Here is a 6,162-nt window from a genome sequence, read left to right as displayed (position 1 = left end):
TATTTTCCTGTTTTTCTACACCAGTTTTTTTCGTTTTCTATCGTTCTTTTTTTATTTCTATTTGTTTCTATTTATTTATTTTTCTATGTAAAAATTTATGAACGTCGTTTGAAATTTAGGATCGTTTTTGTACACAATCATTCTTTTATTTACATACAAGTTCATTATTTTGTTTCCCGAATCCATGAAATTTTAACAAAATGGGAACATTTTTTAGTTTGTGATTTTTTTCCCAGTTCAAGGTTTGCAAGTGAACATCTTGAAAAGATCCCGAGAGTCCCTCAGGCCCTCACACACACATAGTTGGTTTTTTACGATGGCGACGGGCGGTGGTCAGAGGTTTACACCGCTTGCGTCATGGGTAGTGAGGGGGGTGTGGCGTTGCAGCAATGCATGATGGGTGCCCAGGCACATCGGCAACCAATGAGAACTCGAGAGAGGGATAGATGGGAAGGAACGGGCAAGCTCAGGTGAAGACGTCCATGGCATTCATGACAAAATTAGAGAAAGAGAGGGGAAGGGGTGGAGGGAGGGAGAGGGAGAAATGAAGGGAGAGAGAGAAATAGAGAGATGCAGAGGGAAAAAGGAAGGAGATGAGAGGGTGAGGCTGCACGAAAGAGATAAGGATACAGGACACTAGCACATGCGACATGCGCAATGCCAGTGGTGTCAGACATGGGCAGAAAGGGGATTCTCAATCGCGACAATCACACAAGTTGCAAGTGCCCGACAGGTCTTTCGACCGTTATCTTTTGCCCTAAAAATAGTGGATCGTTTGTAACTGTGAAATGTAAAGGAAAACATCAAAAGTGTCCATCTGCTCGCGAGCTCATATTTCACCCTCATAAACAATAAAATAAGTAAATAATCATAATTTTTTGGGGGCATACGCATTGACGAATCTGCAACACGCGCACAAACGTTAAATGAAGAAACAATATTCCAAAACTCATGCTTAACTTGAAGCATCGTTGTTTTTACGAAAGCATGTTATAATATTATTTGTCTGAAGCGTTGATTTTATTTTCTAGGAAGCATTTTGGAATATTATTTCTTTGAACCTTTGCATGCATGTTGTGAATTTGAATGTTTGTGCTAAAAAAGTTCAGTTTTTTTTTACTTTTTATTTTATTTTACTGTTCATTGAAGAGCATATGTACTCCTGAGCAGAAACTTCGTGTCAGGAAAACAATATCCACCTCGTATAAAGTAGGTACAATGTACCGTGAGCCTCTTATTGAGCGTTGTTGGTGGGCCTGGATGTATTTCTGTTTTGAAGGCATGCCTCTTGTGCTTCTTCTTGGAGGTGTGCTAGAGACGTCCGGTAGCGCACTCTTGTGTTTTTTTTAATACGTTCGGCATGTTTTGTCTTATTTTTCTTATGATTAATGTATATGGATTTTAATAATACCTTGTGTCATAGAATATGTGACGTTTATTTTTGACATTCGGAACTGGAAAAACTAGCATTCCAAATTATCTCGGGCCGACCAAATCGACGGTTACCACATCGATTACAATGACTAGAGGTTTGACAGCCACACATGTTGGACGCCATGGTCACCACGCTACTTATGTGGCTTCATTAATATAAGAGTTGACTTGTGCTTCGGTAGACCCTTCTTTACAAAATGTAGAAGGGAAAACATATATCCACGTTGTATTATACACTACATGTTATTGTATGGATATCCATCTCGTATTATACACTACAGTCCGTCATCATACCCTTTTTATGAAAAGGTATCATGCAATCTCAGCCATTTTTTTAGTTTTGTTGGGGGGAGGGGGAAAAAGTGTCTACGGAAGCAAAAGTGTTAATATAAAGCAAGGCGTATGCTATTTTATGGGAGAAAATCGGTACAACGTGGCTATCAGTCAAATGCAACTGTGCATTACATCTGACACGTACGAACGAAAGAATAGTAATGCGGACGTGCCAGGGGAGCGAGGTTAAGTTTGCTCCTTCGAGAAGCATTTTTCTTATATCAAACTTTCATGTTTTCTCATTTCTCAGTGATCTTTAAATGCAAAATAAAATTATATCGCAGTATTTAGCTATGAGTGCAACTGTGAGTGTTGGGCACCATCCAAAACAAGACAAATCAGAAGAAAGAGAGAAGACAAAAAAAAAAGCCAAACAATACAAGAGAAGGACAAACAGAAACCACGGAAAAAAAGAAACAGAAACCACGAGGAGCTAGTCGAGCTTGCACCGTCAGGAAAAAACAAGTAAATAAAAAGAAACAAGTGAAATAAGCAAAACAAAGACAACCAGAGATGGAATGAGAAAAAAATGCCTGATTTGTAATTAAAAAATAAATCTGCAGTAAAAAATTGTAATAAATTTGACTGTATCGGAAATTCAATTTGGCTCATAGGTCTATATTCAACCATTGTCTAGATACACATTTCAAAATGTTGAAAAAACTCGAGAAAATACCCCGCGTGTAAATCGGACATTATATATGCGTGCACCAAGTTTTAACGAAAAAGGACATTTTTTGTGGCTTGTGTAAAAAAGGCAATTTTTTATGCTTGACTGCAGCTATTCACGAGGCATATTTTTATCTTTTTATACGGGTCACAATTTTTTTCCTTTTTCATCGAATTTTTGTGTACAAGCATAGAATGTCGGGATGTACACTCGGGTTTTTTTTTTAATTTTTTGAACATTTTGAGATGTGTTTTCCATATGTATTTCATAATAGGTCTATATACACCTAGGAGCCAAAACGCCACTCTCTGACTGTATGCATTAGGCTGGGTAAATCAAACGCTCCATTATCCAAACAAGTTAAAACTACAATGTCTGGTATTTTCTTCTGGAGCTACAGCCTACAGTACGAACATTAAGATTTCAAACTAATAGTATATGTGTTTCCAAGCTTGGGTGCCAAAGGATATGTTCTCAGCTCAACATGAAATTCAGAGACAGCCAGGGAGCAAAGTCAGCTCAACATGAAATTCAGAGACAGCCAGGGAGCAAAGTCAAAATGACTTTGCCTATATCTCCACGCATGGAGCAGTAGATAACTACGAGTAGATAAGGTTGATCTGTAAATAATACTCGGTTGTTATCCAAGTCGGTTGTTATCCAGTAGGTTAGTTTTGCAAAACGGACCTTGCCTCCCTTGTAAACATAATCATGTAATACTGTACGAGACAAACTAACCTTGCTAGCAGAGAGAAAGATTTCCTCTCCTCACTCTGGTCTCTTCATGTACCGTGCGAAAACTACCAACTACTCAGAACTCCTGACACAAATTTGATAGGTCACTGGACCTCCAGTCGAGCAATCCAGTCAGTTCACCGTCAAAATCTACGGAAGCAAGCAGTATCTCATGGACGGCGACCAAACAAGGCAGGACCGCAGGAGCAAGCGGCTTGACCAAGCAGTGAAGCAGATGTGCATCAAATGCCCAAGCTTACAAGCAGATTCAGAATAGTTGCTACCGGCAAGCCTCTGATGGTAATCCATCATCTATATATGTTATTTTCTTTTCAAAAGAGGAAGCTTCAGCGCTGTCCGGCCTCTGAACAATCCGTCATCTCATGCATCCACAGCCTAGCTAATTCGCCTTCAGACTGCAAACTTACAAATTCTACCTGGGCTTGATTTTATGATTTCAGACTCTTAAGTTCTGGGGGACAGTCTGGAAATAGTACTCACCACATCAAATTGCTCTATGCAAAATCAAATGCAAATTTTATGGATGCGAAAAGGAAAGGTCATGTTCAGTACTGGTAGTCATTTCATTCATCAAGACCTCGTGTGGTAAAGTGACGAACAGTAAAGGACGGGATGACTAGAGCAGCAGTTTCTGTTTCAATAAGTGCACGGAAATGATTGGGTGCTGTGCAGTGCATGACAATATCAGGAAATAAAGGCGCCATGAACAAGACAGTAATCAGCATCAGTTTTCCTAGTGAGCTTTAGAAGTTATATAACCTGGTAACTGACCCCTGCAGAAGGTACTGCTGATTTACAAAAAGAAAAGAAAAAACAGAAGTTGGTAACTATCGGTTTGCAAATTAGGAATCTACACACACAGCAAAAGTCTTGTTTTTTATATGCATATATAGGGTTAAAAAGTTGAAGTTATTTTCCTATACAAGCAGAGTGTTACAGCACAATTCAGAAAAATAAATATTGGTTTCTCACCAGAAAAGGGTTGTAAAATTATGGTCCGATTCGGGGTTCAGAGTAAAAAGCAATCATATACCAGTTACCAATGAATGCCAACTGAAAGCAACACCTATTGTGCCTAAAGCAAGTTTAGAAACAGCTGATATAACACTTCACATTTCTACAGTAAATAATAACACATCACAAGGCCACATGCTATACAGTATACACAATGTGCAAGTTATATCATGAGTTTTGGGGAAAAGCAGATAGCTGTTTCGCAGTTTCAGTCACATACACACAATTTGCAGGTCATCTCATGAGTTTTGAAAGAAACTAGATTTTTGTTTCAGTCAAATGACTTCAGCTGAGCTCATTTCTACAATAAGCAAGCACACAACACCACATGCCATATAGTATGCACAATGTGCAAGTCTTATGATCAGTTCTGGGGAGAACCAGATTATTATTTCAAACAGTGACTGTTATTGAGCATTTATTCAGTGTCATACATAAGGGATCATCAACCAAAACACTGAAGTCAGCCAGTTCATTAATATTATCTACTTCTGAGCCAATACTAGAATCTAGATACCAACTGGACTACTTTTATTGAGGACCCCGCAGAAGGATGAACATATGATATAGTAGGAAAATGCACGAATGGTTCAGTTAAATAGCTCAGTTAACTCATTCAACTTCAAAGAAAATAAACTTACACTTTAGGCATTTAGTATTGCTCCTGTGCCCTTATTCTTTATAATTTGTTTATCTTCAGCTATCTTTCAAGATATTACTAATATAACTCTCTATACCAAATTAAAGTAACATGTAGAATTAAATTACATGAATACTTCAGTTCAACTGTTCAAGCTGAACTTATTCGCTTAATATCCAGTAGGTTCCATGCAAAAACTTGTTCAATGCATTTTGTATTGCCAACTAACTAGCATTTCGTTAAATTTTATCTCCATTTTAAGATATTTTCCACAAATGAACTAAGATGCTTTGCTGACCCTGGAAATAACAATATAATACATCACTAGTCACTAGTATCATACAAGTAAGACAGATCAATTTCTACATGGGACTACTGAAAAGACAGAACAGGAAACAACAGGACATACACATATTAGATGGGTAAAGACGAGTCTTTTCTGTTTTTCTACCAATTTTCGATATAGAACAAATACATACCAAGTTCTCGCTACAGATGTTTTTCGAGAATTTATAATGTTTAGGATAAATATAGGTACACAATACATATTATGAATGTGTTCCTTCGAAAGTATTATAGATGCACAGAATAGCTTACTATTTGTCAAACAATAAAGGAATTCTGAATTGTCTGCGTCAGTACCATTAAAGCCAGGACTGTCCACAACCTATTAAAACAAGACACGCTCTCATATACTGCTACATGCAAAAAAGTATCAGATATTTGAAAACTCAGATAGTTGGTTTATATGCAATGTTGGAGGTCTTTTTAGCGTTGACTACAAGAAATGAGGGCGTGGAGAAAGACAACGATTTTGCGAACTTCCTCTTTATTATCCAACCACATCAATATTCTCTCACATTCCCAACTTGTCTCAAACCATGCTTGAAGTGCTACAAATACAGAGCCACTTCATAAAGGAGTTTTTGAAGATTGCAAGACCACTCGGTTATCTTTTGATCCATGGTGAGATGTGTATGGATCATTCTATGAACTCAAGTCCATCCCATTTTCACATTATCATATGAACAGAAAGCAAAAAAATGACAATATAACTTTTTGTTCTTAGAGAATGTGATGCTTTGAACACGAATTCAGCCCTCTTCACCCATGCAATTCCCTCTATATTTACTTATTCACCATTTTTATTTTTGATGCTTTTCTTAAATTAATCTTTTTTTTAATTAGATGATTCATCACATCATCATCAAATAAATCCTATGTTTTTAGCATTTCTCCCTAACACAAACAAATAAATCCTATGTTTATAGCATTTCTCCCTAACACAAACTATCCTATGTTCCAAGCTTCATGT

The sequence above is a fragment of the Hordeum vulgare genome, chromosome 3H (genome assembly GCF_904849725.1).
Source record: "Hordeum vulgare subsp. vulgare chromosome 3H, MorexV3_pseudomolecules_assembly, whole genome shotgun sequence".
NCBI classification, from domain to species: Eukaryota; Viridiplantae; Streptophyta; class Magnoliopsida; order Poales; family Poaceae; genus Hordeum; species Hordeum vulgare.
Note: the sequence above shows the minus strand (reverse complement) of the source record.